Below are 18767 nucleotides of genomic sequence, written 5' to 3'. Positions count from 1 at the left end.
ATGTGATATACAAGTAGGGAGATTAAGTGTTGGTAACACCTTTTATTGCCATCTATAATGTGGCTGATTGAGTTAGAAAAATAGTAGATAGGTGTGCAGGGAGAATAGTACAAAAGAAAAAAGGGAAGCCAAAATAATGAAACACAGCTACAGAAACAAAGATGAGGTAGAATTATCAAGGACAGTTGAGATTATTTTCTCTCTCTGAGGGAAAGTTTCTTCCAGGAAGAAGAGGCAGGGGCGGGGAGGGAGCGATGGACAAAAAACAAACAAACAAACAAACAAAACACTTTGTTTCTCTTCTCCTAGTTCAATTTGCTAATTGAGATATGTGTAGATTTCTTCTGTAAAACAGCAGTATTTGTATCTTTTTGTAACTTCAGGCATCTGAAGCTTCTCTTAACTATCAAGCCAAAGTACACCACAAATATGTTTGTGGTAGGATACGTTATTCTCTCACACTGTCAGTGCCCAAACTTTCCTCTAGTCTTGAAATCTGCCAATAGATATTTTCTTACAAGTCTAGGGTTAAATACACAAACTCATATTCAAAGTATTCTTCCACACAGGTTTCTCTCGCCTTTATTTTATGGAATTCTCTGTCTTGTTTATAAAATTTTAAAAAAGAAAAACTTGGAAATTTTATTCAACCTCTCATTTCCCATATCATATTTATTAGGCAATCATGTAGAGTCTATCTTCTTAAGGGGTTTTAAATTCATCCCATCTTCATAATTCTTGTGTATAGTTTTGCATTATAGTATTTATTGTCTGCCTTAAGTTCAGTAGTGTGCAAGCTTCTGACCTGAATTTTCCATTGTTTAAGTCTCAATTTATTGACTATATTGAAGTTACAAAAGTCTTTCTAATCTATGAACATGATTCTTGTAATAATTCCCTTAAAGTTTATTTACTCTTTTCCAAGATATGATGAAAATCCCTTTTGAGATGCTTTTAATCTTCAGTATCTTGGGATTTCCCTCCCCTTTCCTCTTTTCCCTTTTCATCTGAAAATAAGCAATACTGAACATGCCTGTATTTGTCTAAATATCCTCCTGCTCTACACTATTGCAGATGGCCACATTTTTGTCAACTGGATCCAGGATTTCTAGGATGGTCTCTCTCTAACATTATGAAGATTTTCTTAATTGTTCTACTCTAGGGTATAGAGTAGTCTCTCTTTGTTGTCTTGATAGAGCCTTTCTTCTATATCTCTTCACAGTGTCTGCAGACATCAATCACCATTATTTCTGTATAACAACATCCAATTGACTGTTTTGAACACAGGGAGGATGGATAATGCTCAAGAATATTTAATTTAAAAGAGTTTTTTCTATTCCATCACAGAACAAGCAAGATATTTATAAGAAATTGCAAACGGTTGCCTAATTTGAAGGCACTTGCCAAAAATATAACATAAACTGAAATAATATTAAATAAAGAAGGATTGTCTTGCAAAGTTAGAGATGTTAAAGATGGTGAGGGTGTTATGGGCAAATCATAGCCTAAACTTACACAATAGACTAAAGTCAACAAGATCAAATATAGCAAATAAAATAATAAAGTGATTAACAATACAGATAGGAAATATATAATGCCAGCTGTGTCTAATGGGATGTAGAAGTTAAATATGATAAAGATCTATCATATTTTAGGAACCAAAATCTTCAATGAAAGCTGAAATCTCAGTCTATACAGGGAATCACTGAGTCTTTTATAAAGCATGGAGGGAAAAATGAAAATATTTGGTGTTTATTTCTTCAGCATAATCAGTATTCTGTGCCACAACCTACCCATTGCAAGGAAGAAATGAATTAAAGACAGAACAAAAAGTTAAATGTAGTTTATGTCTGCAGATTCAAATAGCCCAAATTAAAAATGTGTTGTCATTAAAGCTAGTATAAGAAGATATAAAAACAATCTCATAAATTTTGAATCAAGACACACACATATTAAATACAGCATTCAGATTTTTCCTTTGTTTTGGCTCTACAGACTAGTGACCTGTGAAGCAAATTAGGAGAAGAGGTTCAGAACAATACTATTATGTTCTTGAACTGAGTTGAAATAAAAGTTTTCTGTGTACACTTTCAGTTTTGTGTGAAATTAGCAGAGACAGTGCTCCTGAAGTCAGGAGATGTTTGCAAGTGGGAAGCACATGTGTTCCAAAGGCCTTGGGGCTCTGTAAGGGTAACTTTGGAGACAAGAGGGAGAAGCAGAGCATTTCAGGATAAAGAATTGATTGAAGGCAGATGTGCAGCATTCTACCAACTACACTTTGCCTTTTGCAATACTTTGCTAGTAGGCTGAGAGATATTTTGAGATCAGATTCCACTCCATGCTTTGGAGCACTTTCTCCAGTACCATTGCCTTGCCATGTCTTTCTTTCTTATAAAAGAAACTAAGTAAGAAAACCATTCGTTTCATCTTTCTCCTTTGCATTAGCACAGCCCTCATACATGCACACTCACTGGAGGCAATGTTTCTTTTCTTTTCTTCCACATAAAAGAAAACCAGAACTATCAGTGATGCACACACACACACACACACACACACACAGAGAGAGAGAGAGAGAGAGAGAGAGAGATAGAGAGAGAGAGAGAGAGAGAGAGAGAAAGAGAAAGAGAGAGAGAGTGAGCTCACAGAATTCACACTTACCTTCCCTATTTATTTTGGGCTTTTACATGATATTTTAAATGTATATAGTAGAGCTTTTAAAATTAAAATATGATTATACCATCTCCCCTTTTCCCTTTCCTCACTCTAGCCTTTCCCATAAACTGTTCTTACTCTTTCTAAAAATTGTGGCCCTTATTTTTTTAATTGTTATTCAGACAGGGAGGAAAAGAGAGGTTTATAAATATAACCTTATCAGGTCATACAATGTTATTTGTCATATAATGCATATCTTTTTAGGCTTATCACTTGGTACTATGTAACCAAATTTTCCCTGTAGAAGAATATTTCTAGTTGCCTGTAGTTCTTTGATAAGAGCTAAGACCCAATGGTCCTTCCCCCTTCTCTCTTAGTAAATCTATTGGTATTCTACTTGTTTTGCCTTCTTTAGTCAACTCTGGTGATAAGACTTCATGGATGCAGCATTTCTGAATCTTCTAGGAGAAGAAATCTCACTTAAAGCTTCCTGTTCCACTTGGCTCTTTAAATCTTTCTGCCCACTCATCTGCTAGTAACCTTGAGTGCATAGGTGCAGGAGATGTGATGCATCAATTGGGGCTAGGTATTATATGGTCATCTGTTCTCTACATATAGATCAGTTGTGCTTTCTTTTTTTTTGGTTTTTTGACATAGGGTTTCTCTGTGGCTTTGGAGGCCGTCCAGGAGCTAGCTCTTGTAGACCAGCCTGGTCTAGAACTCACATAGATCTGCCTGCCTCTGCCTCCCGAGTGGAGTGCTGGGATTAAAGGCGTGCGCCACCACCACCCGGCCACTTGTGCTTTCTTTAGTGATCTCTATCTGTTGCAAAGGTATTCAAATGCAGCTAGGAATCTGTGAATTTACTACCTCTGAGTAGTTGACTGGGTATCCAGTATCAGGCATGATTTATCTCTTGTTGGGCAAGTCTTATATCAAAGTCTAGATCAGTTGTTTCCTACCATGATAAGCATGGCACTATCTCATTGTAGAGTGATAATTCTCTTCTAGTGACAGTTATAGTTTGTAGGCATCAGAACTCTGTAGGACTACTGGATGCTTCCACCCCTTGAGAGTCCGCATGGTAGTTTATGGAACCATGAAATCAAGTCTTCTGGGAGGGGACTTTCAGGTTAGGTTCATCTCAATAAAATATTCATTTCATGCTTTACCAAAATATAAAGAAACTTTCCTAAAATTCATATGGAACCATAAAACTCCCCATAGAGCAAAACAATCCTGAACTTAGAAAATAATGTTTGGAGGATAACAATACAGACCTCAAGATATATTACAGAGGCATGGAAATAAATAAATAAATAAATAAATAAATAAATAAATAAATAGGAAAACCTGACAGTATTGCAACAACAGATATGCAAGCCAACAGGGCAAAATTCAAGATCTAAAAATGCATGTTCATGACTAAAAGCATCATTTATTTGACAAAAAAGGTAAAATAAATATAGTGAATAAAAGACAGACTTTTCAACAAATGATGCTGAAATACTAGATGCCCACATCCAGAAGAATGAAAGTAAACCCACATGTTATCTCCTTTCACAAAATATTAATTCCAACTTGATCAAAGACTTAAATGTGAAAGCTAAAACTACTAGAAGAAAACCTATGTAGAACTATACATTATGTAGGTGTAGTAAAGGATTTCATATAGAGGATCCAGTTGTCCAGGATTCATTGCCAAATAAAATGTAGGACTCATAAGACAAAAGAGCTTCTGTACAGATACAGAAACAATCAGTTGGGTGAAGAAGAAACTCACAGACTGGGAGAGAATTTTTGTCAGCCATACATCTGTCAGAGGATTAATATACAGCAATACAAAAATAATACAACAGAACAGAACAAAACACCAAAGGGAAATAAAATATTTAAAAAATATTCAAATCTAGGCTCAGGATCTGAACAGAGAGTTTTTCAAAGAAGAAATAAAAATGACTAAGAAATATCTAAAAATAAATCAATAAATTTATCATAGTATTAAGGAAAATTAAATTAAAATAAACAAACAGAGCAGAACACAACTTGGTATTTGATCTCACCCTGCCAAGAGCAAGAAAAAAACTGACAACAAATACTGCCAAGGATGTACTGAAAGAGGAGTCCACATTCACTGTTGTTGGGGTTGTACACTGGTCCAGGCCCTCTGTGGACCGACCCCCCCAAAAAAAGTGAACAAAGGTGAATCTAAAGCTGTGCACTTCTTGTCATATGATCAAAGTTCATGATTTCTTACACTGCATGTAATTACTTACACAGCAATAGTCATTACTGCTCTATTCACAATAGCCAGATTTTTTAACTATAAAATAAACCATAGAATTCTATCAGCTGTAAATAAATAAATAAAAACATGGAATTGTACATGACTGGACTTAGAAAAAACAAAAAAAGAAAAACACATTTAGGGAGGTAACTGAGACTCAGAAAGTCAAATACAACATGATCTCACTTATTGAAGTTCCTTGCTCCAAATCTTAAGATATGCTCATGTCACCTGGGGTACTATGTCTGTTCCCTTTATTTTTAGTGAAATTTTAATCATCTGTTCTAATCTATACTAATGGTGGATCAATACTTGGTCAGATGGTCTTCTGTCTCCAGAGGACCAGGCTTCAATTTTCAGCACCCACATTGCTGTTTGAAACTATATACAATTCCAATCCCAGGAGTTATAAATCCTCCTTCTGGCAATGGGGTCCTGCTGTCAGTTTGTGGAGAGCAGCAACAGACTGGGTGGTTTATAGATCCCAAAGGGACCCTTTTGGGCAACAATTCTATTAGATATAACCAAATTTTGGTTCTGGAGGCTTCAATTTGCTAACAAGATAGGGTCTGCTGGAGCTTTGATTCTTATTATTTGGTATTCTAATTATTATTATTATTATTATTATTATTATTATTATTATTATTACATAATTTTCTTCCCACATTACTCTTCAAATAGCCCTTAACTTTACTTGTCTCTCCCCATATTCCACTCTAACTTCTCCCTCTCCCATTGATACTTGCTTTCCAGTCCCTACCCACTCATCTATAATTACTCTAACTATCTCTTCTATTTTCCTTTTCCGAGGAGACCCATCTGTAACCAACAACACCACCACCCGCACAAACCCTCAATTCTTACTCTATGCTTAACCTCAGTGTTTCTATAGATTATAGCTTGGTTATCATTAACATTAACAGCTATTTTCCACATGTAAGCAGATATATAGCATATGCATCTCTATAGGTCTGGCTTACCAACCTCAGGGTAATTATTTATAGTTCTATCCATTTACCTGAAAATTTCATAATGTCATTTATAACATCTGAGGAATACTCCATTTTATAATTGTATCCCATTTTCTTTATCCATTCTTCTGTCAAGAGACATCTAGTTTGTTTCCAGTTTCTAGAAATTATGTATATTTAGAAATGAACAAAGTTGAGCAAGTATCCTTGTGATAGGATGAAGGTTAGCTCAGTCTTAAGGTAGATCAATTCCCATGTTCCCAGGGAACTTTTAATTAATTTTTAAATCCATGGTTCAAGGTATAAGTTCATGCTTTATTTAGTCTTTCAATGGTAAATGCTTCATTCATTCAGTCCAAATTTATTATTATAAGAAGTAGTGTACCGGCCCCACCATTGGGAGTTTGGCAGTAAGACTCTCCTGTCTTTATTACCTAGTGCACAAGACAAGTATAAAATCAGGGTCTGAAACTACAGAAAGCATTATTATATTTTTAAGTAATATATTTCTTTTTAAATTATTATATGGCTCCAAGTCCTTGGATATCAACATTTTCACTCCTCTTGTGTGTCTGGAATTGTTCTTCAGTTATGCTTCATCTATTATGACTTCAATACATTTTGAAGTTTGTAGGATGGTTTTATTCTAAAGTCATCCCCACTTTCTGTTTGATTGGCTTTTTATTTTTATTAAATGGTGTGCAGCATATTATGTTGCTGTGTCTCATTATTGAAAATAATTCTAATTACTTGGGCAAGTGAAGTCAGTCATATTTTCTCATTACAAAGTTAAAGTTCATTGGTGTTAAATAAAAGTAATTTGTATTTTGTGGTCAAATATGTTGAGGATATACAACTCTTTTCCCTTTAGAAAATAATCATGCACAGAGGGTACTTATTTCTCCTACCAGAACCAGTTACTGCTACAAAACTTGTTAAATGTAGACTTCTGCATTTTTGACAAATTTTAATTCGCAGTTTCATTATATGTGCGAACACTTTCATTTGCCTTGTGTACCAATAAGCCTACTAATCGATGACCTTGCTGCTTCATGTTTGATGATTTTTAGCATATTCTTTGAATTCATTAGATATGTTACAGATTACATATCTTAGGAAAAACAGATATTTGTTTTTCGTACTTTTGGAGACTGGCAATTTCAAGACTAAGAAAATTCCAATAATTGCTCTCTGTTGAGTTCCCATCTTTTAAAATGCATATCACGTTATTGCTATTTTATCCCATGGTAAGAGGTTAGTCATCTACTATTAAAAGTATACTGATGACATTGATTTGTTCCATATTATCATGAACAAGCTATCTACCAAAGGTGTGCATGTTAATGTGTTTTGTGTGTTTGTGTGTGTGTGTGTGGTGCAACACATGAGGAGGAGAGGACCACACAACAGAATTGGTTCTTTTCTTCCACAATGAAGTATCTTCCATATCCTTCATTCCCATTTCACCTTCTATATTTATTTATTATGTTCTGTTATCTAATGGAGCATAATCAAGACTCCCAAAAATGTGCTTGGACATACAATTATCTTGAAAATCTTTTCCACATAAATATACATTTATTACATGTCTAATACAGCAAGTTACATTGCATAAAGGCCTTTGTTTCTGAACAGCATTACTGATAAGTTTTCCTTAGATGGTGTTTTAAAATAGTATCATATAAAACATGTTACTTCCTCTTATTTGTATTTATTTTATATGTTAATTTCTTTCTCTCCTCTCTATAATATAATTCTTCTCTAAGGACGCCCTCTTTGTTTTTTTTTTTATTCACATAAACTAAAATAACAACAGCTCTCAGCATGTAAAAGTCATTCACTAACTGTCAGGTGAGTAAATGGAGGATGGAAAGATATTTTTATATAGTGATTTATCTCACTGACGCAAAGTAATTTGTTTTCTTATGCAAGCTATCAGACTCTCGTGAGTATTTGCAAGGTATTATACTGGCACATACATGTTGCATTCAAAGGCACACTTGTAAATCTTTAAAGAAAATTTCTGTCTTTTCCTTTTTTGAAAAGCCCTTATTTTGCTGGAGGTTTGGATCAGTGGTTAAGAAAATTTCCTGCCCTTACCCAATCTCTTCAAAAGCTCCCTTATCAGGCATCTCTCGACCACCTATAATTTCACTTGTAGGTGTTCTGACAGCCTCTTCTGTCCCCAGTGAGCACTCATACGTGGCACATACATAAGCACAGAAAGACACACACAAACACACACACACACACACACACACACACACACAAACATACACAGAACATCCACAATATGGCACACACATAGGAAGAGAGATACATAAAATGCCTTTATAATAATGTATGTATTCTATAAGCACAATATTACAAAATTTAAAATATATAGTGTCTCTGGCATCTGGGTTTCCATATTTTGTTGAATTGTTTTTTGAAATTTTTTTCTATTTTTGTGAGTGTATTTAATAGTTGCCACTATATAAATATCAAATATCTGTAGATTAAATGTGAATGTCTCAAGAACTTGAAGTATTAGTTTCCTGGAACCAAAGCGTTTATATGACTCTTTTGCCTGCTCTTGGGACTCTTTATCTCCTATTGGGTTGTTTTGTTCAGCTTCCATATGAGAGTTTTTGTCTTGTCCTCCTGTGCCTCCTTTTGTCCTGTTTGGCTGTAGTCCCTTAAGAGCCTGCTCTTTTTTGAAGAGGAAACAGAGGGAGAGTGGATCTACAGGGAGAGGAGGTGGGAGGGACCTGGGAGAAGTGGATAGAGGGGAACTATGGTCAGGATACATGTATTCTATGAGAGAAGATTGTATTTTCAATTAAAACAAAAACTAAAAAGAAAGACAAAGAAGAAAAAAGAAATTTAAATAGTAAAATCTTTTAAAACAAATCACTTAGAATTTAAACCAAGAACAGATAAGCAGTTTAAATCGACCTATAACCCCTAATGAAATTGAAGCAGTCATCAAAAGCCTTCCAACCAAGAAAAACCCAGAAGGATTCACTGCAGAATTCTACCAGAAATTCAAACAAGAGCTAATACCAGTACTGCACAAGTTGTTCCACACAATTGAAGCAGAAGGGACATTGCCAAACTCTTTTTATGAGGCTACAATCACGTTGATACCCAAGCCAAACAAAGATACAACTAAAAAAGAGAACTACAGACCAATATCCCCCATGAACATTGATGCAAAAATACTCAACAAAATATTGGCAAATCGAGTCCAAGAACACATCAGAAAAATCATTCACCATTGTAGGGGAAGCTGTAGCCACGCCTTCTTAGGGGCTGGCTACAAGAGTACCTGAGGGCTTGTGAGGGCGTGGTCAGAGTGAGTAGGGGGACTGCATTTTCGGTTTCGGTTTCTCTTTTTGCTTCTTGCTGTACAGACTACCACCGGCTGGCTGGTTTGCTCTGTAAGTAAGGCTTTTCCCTATTAAATACCCTTATATTTCTACCTGACTCCGTACTGGTAATTTCTTACTATACACCATCATCAAGTAGGCATCATCCCAGGGATGCAAGGATGGTTCAACATATGAAAATCCATCAATGTAATTCACCATATAAACAAACTGAAAAGCAAAACCACATGATCATCTCACTGGATGCCGAAAGAGCCTTTGACAAAATCCAACATCCTTTCATGATAAAGATCTTGGAGAGAACAGGAACAACAGGAACATATCTAAACATGATAAAAGCAATATACACCAAACCAACAGCCAGCATTAAACTAAATGGAGAGAAACTCAAAGTGATTCCTCTAAAATCAGGAAGAAGACAAGGATGTCCATTCTCTCAATATCTCTTCAATATTGTACTTGAAATTCTAGCTAGAGCAATAAGACAAGAAAAGGAGATCAAAGGGATACAAATCAGAAAGGAAGAAGTCAAACTTTCACTATTTGCAGATGATATGATACCCTACATAAGTGACACGAAAAACTCTACCAGCTCTACTCCTACAGCTGATAAACACTTTCAGCAAAGTAGCAGGATACAAAATTAACTAAAAATAAATCAGTAGCCCTACCATATACAGATGATAAAACCAATGAGAAAGAAATCAGTGAAAGATCACCCTTCAAAATATCCACAAGCAACATAAAGTATCTTGGGGTAACACTAACCAAAAAAGTAAAAGACCTGTACAGTAAGAACTTCGAGTCTTTAAAGAAAGAATTTAAAGAAGATACCAGAAAATGGAAAGATCTCCCATGCTCTTGGATAGGTAGAATCAACATAGTAAAAATGGCAATCTTGTCAAAAGTAATCTACAGAGTCAACGCAATCCCCATCCAAATCCCAACACAGTTCTTTACAGACCTTGAAAGAACAATACTCAACTTTATATGGAAAAACAAAAAACCCAGGATAGCTAAAACAATGCTGTACAATAAAGGATCTTCTGGAGGCATCACCATCCCTGACTTCAAGCTCTACTATAAAGCCATAGTTCTGAAAACAGATTGGTGTTGGCACAAAAATAGACAGATAGATAAAGGACATCTAACTGATAACCCTGATGTTAACCTATGAACACCTTATCTTTGACAAAGTTCCTAAATCTATACAATGGAAGAAAGATAGCATCTTCAACAAATGGTTCTGTCACAACTGGATTCGGAAATGCAGAAGACTACAGATAGATCCATAACTTAAGTGCAAATGTATCAAAGATCTCAGCATAAATCCAGCCACTCTGAATCTTCTAGAAGACAAAGTGGGAGAAACCCTTGAATGAATTGGCATAGGAGACTGCTTCCTGAACATCACACCAGTAGCACAGACATTGAGATCTGTAATTAACAAATGGGACCTCCTGAAACTGAGAAGCTTCTGTAACGCAAAGGACACAGTTATTAAGACAAAATGACAGCCCACAGAATGGGAAAAGATCTTCACCAACCCCACATCTGACAGAGGACTGATCTCCAAGATATACAATAAACTCAAGAAGCTAGCCACCAAAACACCAAACAATGAAATTAAAAAGTGGGGTGCAGAACTAAATAGAGAATTCTCAACAGAGGAATCTGAAATGGCTGAAAGAGACTTAAGAAAGTGCTCAAAATCCTTGGCCATCAGAGAAATGCAACTCAAAACAACTCTGAGATACCACCTCACACCTGTCAGAATGGCTAAAATCAAAAATACCAATGACAATCTATGCTGGAGAGGATGTGGAGATAAAGGAACACTTCTCCATTGCTGGTGTGAGTGTGAACTTGTAAAACCACTTTGGAAATCAGTATGGCGGTTGCTTAAATAAATGGGAATCAGTCTACCTCCAGATCTAGCAATTCCTCTCTTGGGCACGTTCCTCTCTTATGCACGTTCATACAACAAGCACATATGTTCAACCATGTTCATAGCATCATTGTTTGTAATAGCCAGATCTTGGAAGCAACCTAGATGCCCCTCAACTGAAGAATGGATAAAGAAAAATGTGGTACATTTATACAATTGAGTACTACTCAGCAGAAAAAAGCAATGGAATGTTGAAATTCGCAGGCAAATGGATGGAACTAGAAGAAACTACCCTGGTTGAGGTAACCCAGTCACAAAAAGAGAAACATGGTATGTACTCACTCATATATGACTTTTAGACTTAGCGCAAAGGATTACCAGCCTACAATAATTTTTACCAAAGAAACAAGGAAACAAGAAGGACTCTAAGGGCAAAATGCATGGACCCCAGGAATGGGAAGGGGCAGGAACTCCTGAGCTAATTGGGAGCATAAGGGTAGGGTAGAGGGAGTTCCCAGAATGAGAGGAGGAGAAGACGAGAGAAGAGGAAATAAAGGAGCAGAGATACCTAACATTTTATGTTTCAACATGTGAAACATAGTTTCAAATACTTCCAATACAAAAATTATTTTGTATAAACATATCAGATTTTCAACAGCCACAAGAAAAGACTTTCTAGTGCTGTAAATAAGATGTATTTTGATGATGATTCAAATGGATTTACAAATACAATGGCTAGCATGGCATGATAACTATAAAGACTTCATATTGCATAATACTACCACTAACACTCAAAGAAGCACTCATATTTGTCAGTAACTAACATTTCTTTATTTGGGCTGAAGACCTTCTCAACAAGAGGGAAATAATTTCTTATGTTAGAAACCTAGTCAACTACTAAGGTCTAGGGAAGTCGTGGATTTTTTAATAGAACTTACAAAAAATTACTTATTGGCCTAATCCCTAACTAAAATCTAAATATTTGTCCTTATACCTATATGTAAGGTAGTCCTCACCCATAATTAATGAAATGTCTTCTTATAACAGATGTAGACAATTACAGGAAACTACAATCAAAATAAGGAGTTGAGGATCTTAATCTCAATAAATGCATAAATAGAAGCTACCACATCTAAGGCTCCACAATAGAAACCTAACCAGTAACCTGACAACATGAGTCAATTCCCAGAACTGACATAAAGGTGGAAGGAGAAAACAACCACATGGCTATCCTTTGACTTCCACACATGGTAAGATTCAGATCAAATCATTTGTATGTCTCTGAGCCTAGAAGTGTTCACCTATGGTTAATACTTTGAAAGGTAGCAAGAGGCTTATATATCTCATGATGTTCCTGGGAGCAGGTATTTCTTTGATTTCTAGACATGATGAAGCAATCCGTTAAAGCCTCCAACAGCATGGAAGAGGGATCCGTCATGTTGAATCTATGTGCACTGAACCTGTTATCAACTGGAAAGATCAGACAAAGCTGTCAGAAATGAAAGAGGTGTGAAGCCTCTTCATTTTTGGTTAAGCCTAATTTAGGTGGTTTTATACTCTATTTCTCTTTAGTTTCTGTCTCCCTCTATCTCACTACCTGCCTTTCTTTGCCTGTGTATTTTCTGTCTCTTTCTGCCTCTGTATTTGTCTGTCTCTTTCTTTCTCTGTATGTGTGTGTTTCACTCTCTCTCTCTCCATCGGTCTCTGTCTCTGTCTCTGTCTCTCTCTCTCTCTCTCTCTCTCTCTCTCTCTCTCTCATGTGTGTGTGTGTGTGTGTGTGTGTGTGTGTGTGTGTGTGTGTGTGTGTGTGTGTGTACCAACATCTATGCAAGTACATGACTATATGAAAAAGCCTATGGCCTATATTAGTATTGCAGAAATGTCATTATTTTTTGCAAGCTTAACAACCAAAAGGTCATCAGCTCCTTTCTCAAGTGCTCTTCTACTTTGCTTTGAGTGGGACTTTGACTGGCCTGCAACTCATCCACTAGACTAGGATGGATAGCCAGTAAGTCCCTATTTCCAAATTACCATCACTGGAATCATGACCAGGTACCAATATGCTCAGTTTTTCTGTGGATCTTGGACTAAGGTTGATGGCCTGTTAACTTTTCCCTGATGTCTTCCATCTGTATTTTTTTAAACTCCAGAGTTAAGAATACTAAAGTTGGTTTGGAATATTTATTAGTACAATGGCTAATTGTTGGAATGATTGGATTTATGGAAATACTTTCAACTAGTAAAATAAGGAAATACAAATTTACTACATCTTGATTTCTAAAATTTGTTAACCTGTTACTTTTAAGAGCAAAATGTCTTTAGAGATATAATTAAGAGTTTTGAAATAGGAAGATTATCCTCATGTCATCATACTATTATCACAATCATCTTACAGAAAATGATCGGGGAGTCAGAATCTATAAGACAATTCCAATGCCTTCGGAATACATTAGAAATGAAATGAGAATTAGAAAATCAGCAAGTGAATGGAAAAGATACAGAGGCCCACAGCAAATCACTAGCTTGAGTCAGGGGAACCCCACAGAAGAGAGGGATGAAAGATTTTATGAGCCAGAGGGATCAAGGACAGCTGGAGAGCATGGCCCATAGAATCAACTAACTAGGGCTCATAGGGCCTCACAGAGATTGAAACAATAGTCATGGGTCTTGTATGGGTCTGAGCTAGGTCTTCTGTGTATATGATATGATGGTGTAGCTTGGTGTTCTTGTGAGACTTGTAACAGTGGGACTAGGATGTGTCTCTGACTCTTCTCTACCCTTGGGACACTTTGCCTCCTTTTGGGTTGCCTTGACAGCCTTCATATGAGTGTTTGTGCCTAGTCTCATTGCAACTTGTTAGGCCATGTTCAGTTGATATCCCTAGGATGTATGTTCTTCTTCTTTTGTTTTAAATGGAAATGGAAGACAAGTAGATCTGGGGGAGAGGGGAGGTTTGTGTAAGAAACTAGTTGGAGTGATGGGAGGGGAAATTGCAGTCCAGATGTAATGTATTAGAGAAGAATACAAATAAAATTTTAAAAAGAAAAAGGAAATGCAGGTTGCATCTGGGAACTGGAAAGAGGGCCATTTTACCTGATCATCTGAAAGGAACTTAGTTTTTCAAATTCCTTGATGTTACCTCATTGAAAGCACTTTCAAATTTCCAGCTTATAAATTAAATTATCACTAAAATTTGTGGTGCTTTGACATGACAAATTAAAATGAACATATTGACTTGTACTCTTAACACATATACTGTAAATTTTAATAATTGAAACAATTTAATAGAAGATCACCATCATATGTTATATTTCCTTTATTATTATAGAACATCATTTATAATAAGTCAAAAGCTACTATTTTAGTCTAAAAACAAGCATAACTTTTTAAATGGAGTCATTTTGTTTTATTATTAAGAAATATGGGCCTCCCATAAGCGTCCAGAATTCTCGGGCAGTGGTATCTCAAGTGGGAATTCCATTTTAGGGTTTTCCTTTCCACATATGCTGCAAATTTGGATTTATTTTGGACATTTCTTCACCAAAAATAAACCAATTGTTTATTTTACCTAAATTCAAGTAAGTACAACCAATAAGTTCAAATCAAGAAAAGAAATTGCTGAACCTTATGGTAGATATAATCTACAATAAAATTTAAATCATAATGTTTCAATTTTACTATATGGGATATCATATCTAAAAATGCATATATTTGAGTTTTCAAATGACAGTCCTTTTATCCATGGTACACTTGTTAGATACAAAACAACCAAGTAAATTGGAGTTCCAGTTGTAACAAAGAGTATGTTTTTCTATTAGAGTATCATATGTTATGTTAGCATAAGTGAGCCATACTTTATTTCCTCCTTTCCTCAAATCCATGTTTAACTGTGTGTCATATTTATATTCTATAGATGGTAATTCCAATCTCAGGAAGCATGACCTCCTATCTCAGATTGATGACAGAATTACACATCAGGGTTCAAATACTCTAAGACTCAGCTTGGCTTTACTATAGGCAATTTTATGCTAAGATTGAATAAACTATACCTATATATCTGATGAGTTTAGGTATGTGAGTATACTCGTGAAACAACCTGTGGTTCTCAAATCCTCTATTCTGTCCACTTTTAAGTTGGATGTGGTCAAAGTTTTATATGATTGCTGTAGAAATGATAGAAATGACCACATCATCTTGACTAACTGACATAATAATTATGATACCTGCAGGAAAGTGTTTTAGACTTGATGAAGAAAATTGTCTGCTAACTGCATGGATTATAACATCAGTGGCTCATTTCAAGCACAAGTAGCTTCAAACATCTGCACTCTAGCACCCACACAATTTCCTCACCATCAACACACTTTTCAGAGATCTGTCTTTTCCCTTGCATGTCTTATAAAACCATTTGTTCTTTATCAAACGACATGTTCAATAAGATCTCGTCTCCTTCATAGATGATTAACTTAGAATCCAATGTGGCAATCCTGCCTGCAGTAGACATCTTATTCTTCAGCATCCATAAGCATTTGTCACTTCCCAGCCAGAACAGAGTCAGTTAATGATGTCCATAATGCTCCATCAATATGACTTAAATTCAAAGATGTTTGCATGTGTAATATTCACACTGGAAGGAAAAAAAACCTGATAATTAAGAGTCTGAAGTACAAAAGGGTAATGCACTGTCCTCCGGCTCAGTGGGGAAGTTCATTAGCACTGGAATCATGTCATTTGCCCATCTGTTCATAATTGCATTCACTCCGGGAACTAAGTGAAGGAAGTGACATCATATGGTCCTTATATATCTACGTTTGTAAATCACATGTATGCTCTTGAATGCATGGATAACTAAAAAGAAAAAATATCAAAACAGCAGCAGCCAGAACCATCAGCAACAATAACAATTAGTTGTGCCCATTTCAAGCATAGCTTAGGAAGATCTCATTTGTTTTCTGAAATCTTAACAAAATATTTTTATCTCTAGTAAACCTCGAAGAGAAATAGGATGCTACTGTGCCTTATGTTAGCATAGCTGTATCATAGGGGCAATTATCTTTCAACTGGTTGGAGACACACCTCTTGTTTGTATGTTCTAAAGATCGAGTATTTGGCAGCTGCTGTGGTATCAATGGGAGAATGAAGCAGACCCGCATTAGATTAGCACTGAGCTTATTTCTTGTTCTAGTCTCATTATTATTGGTGACTAAACTGGCAAATTGTCAGGATGCCTCATGGTGAGATGAGCTTTTGCAGCTCTTTGTTTGTAGTTATAATAAACAATGAAGGGAAAGCAATCCCTTGGGCATAACTGTGTCTCAGAGGTTTTTTTGTGAGAAGAAATCAGCTTTCAGAGGAAGCTCTGGTAAACAACTTCTTATTTTAAGGAATGATATTAATTAATGCATGGAATGAGCACAGTTTCAAATGAAAAGTTGTTGATTATTTAATGTCACCTATTCTGATCAGGCCCACCAGTTGAAAGTGAGAGATGAAAGAAAGATGATTGATTGGTAGGTAGGGAGAAAGGTAGGTAAGTAGATAGATAGAGGATAGATAGATAGATAGATAGATAGATGATAGGCAGTTAAATGATACATAAACTTATTCTGGGATACACTTTCCCTCTAATATGTACCAATGAGCATGTAGGCTTCCAAATGGTGAAAGCCTGTTTTTCATTTTAAATAATCTGAAAATATGAGACATTACATCATAGTCTCAAATGCAAAGCAGATTTTCTTCCTTTTCTTGCAAAACAGTGTTGAATCCAAGTTCTGAATTCTGCTACACTGCAAACTAATTTGTTAGGTCAGTAGAAGTGAATATCATTCTCTCTATAAAATGATTCAAAAGTGTTTGGCTCACAGTGGGATTAAAGATTTGAAAAATAGAGAATGGAATTGGGCTTGCATGACTTATCTGACTAAGTGAAATTATCTGTCAAAATGAACTGTAGCTTCAAAAATGTGCAGAGTATTTTAGATTTTAATATCTAAGCAACTTAATGCTTTCCTTTACATGTTCTAATTTATTTACATATGCATTTGAAAAATAGCATTACAGTCTAGGAAGTAACATGGGTTTTGCACATTTAAGTGTTTGTTTGCCTTCTTCTTGATTTTAGATATAGTTATACTGACCCAAATTCTAATCTCTGCTTATGAAACAGATTTTTGGATTCTCAAACATTTAATTGGTTTGTTATCATTTTTTGAGTGCAAAGTAAACTTTGGAAGACTTCATTCCTTTTTCAAGTAAAAGATCTTTAAAAGCTTGAGTGGCAAGTCTGATTCTCTTTGTTGGTTTGTGTAGTTAATATGTATTCCTGCCAGACAGTAAGGCATATTTTTCCAGGATAGCATCACTGTGTCATAGGGAAGTGGTCCAAAATATGAGGCTGAGACTTCAACCGTTTCCCAAAACAGAAATAATGAAAATACCATAAATCTACACAATATGCCTTTGCCTGTATGCAGAAGAAGTATTGGCAATTCAAATCACACATCCACAGGGTGAGCCTTCATAGTTCAGATGTTCTTGTTCTCATTGTCAGACACCAGGATTGTACATGGCACTGCTACAACTTGGAGACACTTCGGACCACCAGGTATGGTAGTTCAGTTCTACAGAATGTGATGCCTGAGGATTTTCAGTTGGAGAACATCCTGGGCTCCATAGTAGGATATGGTTTCAAAACAACAATCACAAAAGAATTGTCTTTGGCAGCATTTAGAGGCAATAATATTACCTCCTGTAGTAGACTAGGTGTATGGAAAGTAAGTGGAGGTGGATAGGTCTCTGTGTGGAAGGGAGAGTGCATGTGATTGTACACTAAAGGTTAATGTTGATGACTATCCACAAATATTTTCCAATTTTTTTTCACACAGTGACTATTACAGAACCTTAATTTTAGCCTGACTGGCCAGCAAATCTCAGGAACCCTGCTTTGCTCCTGGTTTTCTATATGAGTATTGGTGATTTGAGTTCAAATTCTCATGCTTGAGTAGCAAGAACTTTTACCCCTGATCTCTCATGCACATAGAGAGATCCTTTTTATTATTTTCTATTTTATTGAAAATAGATTATTTTATTAAATGATATACCCTGACTGTTTCCCTCCCTCTACTCTTTCAGCTTCCTCCTCTCTCATGTTGATCCATTCCTGTTGTCTCTCATTAGAAAATAACAGGCTTCTAAGAGATAACAATAAAATATAACAAAATAAAATATAAGAAGACAAAACTAAAATATTATATTAAAGTTGGACACAACAAACCAACAGAAGTAAAAGAACCTCAAGAGAAGGCATAGAGACCCGCTCATGCACACACTTAATAATCCCATAAACATACTAAACTGAAAGCTATAATACATACACAGAGGACCTGGTGCAGACCCATGGCAGTCCTCCTCATGTTAGCATGCTAACTCTTGAAGATTATTTCTTCGTACCTGATTCTGTTGCACAGGATTGTTTGTATCATAGGGAGTTACATGCAAAGCCTCTTTTATTTTGTTGGGGATGTGGATTGTATTTTTGCATTGATATCATCACTGAAATGCAGGTTAAGATTTTAGTCTGTGGATCAGAACTGGCA

At 35.8% G+C, this 18767-nt stretch overlaps 1 pseudogene; it reads right to left on the bottom strand.

The window, feature by feature from the left end:
* Positions 1–18767, bottom strand: part of LOC100772833 — a 190299-nt pseudogene that overhangs the window by 96983 nt on the left and 74549 nt on the right.

This window comes from Cricetulus griseus, chromosome 2 (genome assembly GCF_003668045.3).
Source record: "Cricetulus griseus strain 17A/GY chromosome 2, alternate assembly CriGri-PICRH-1.0, whole genome shotgun sequence".
NCBI classification, from domain to species: Eukaryota; Metazoa; Chordata; class Mammalia; order Rodentia; family Cricetidae; genus Cricetulus; species Cricetulus griseus.
The sequence above is the reverse complement of the archived record's forward strand: the minus strand, read 5'-3'. Positions and strand labels throughout refer to the sequence as shown.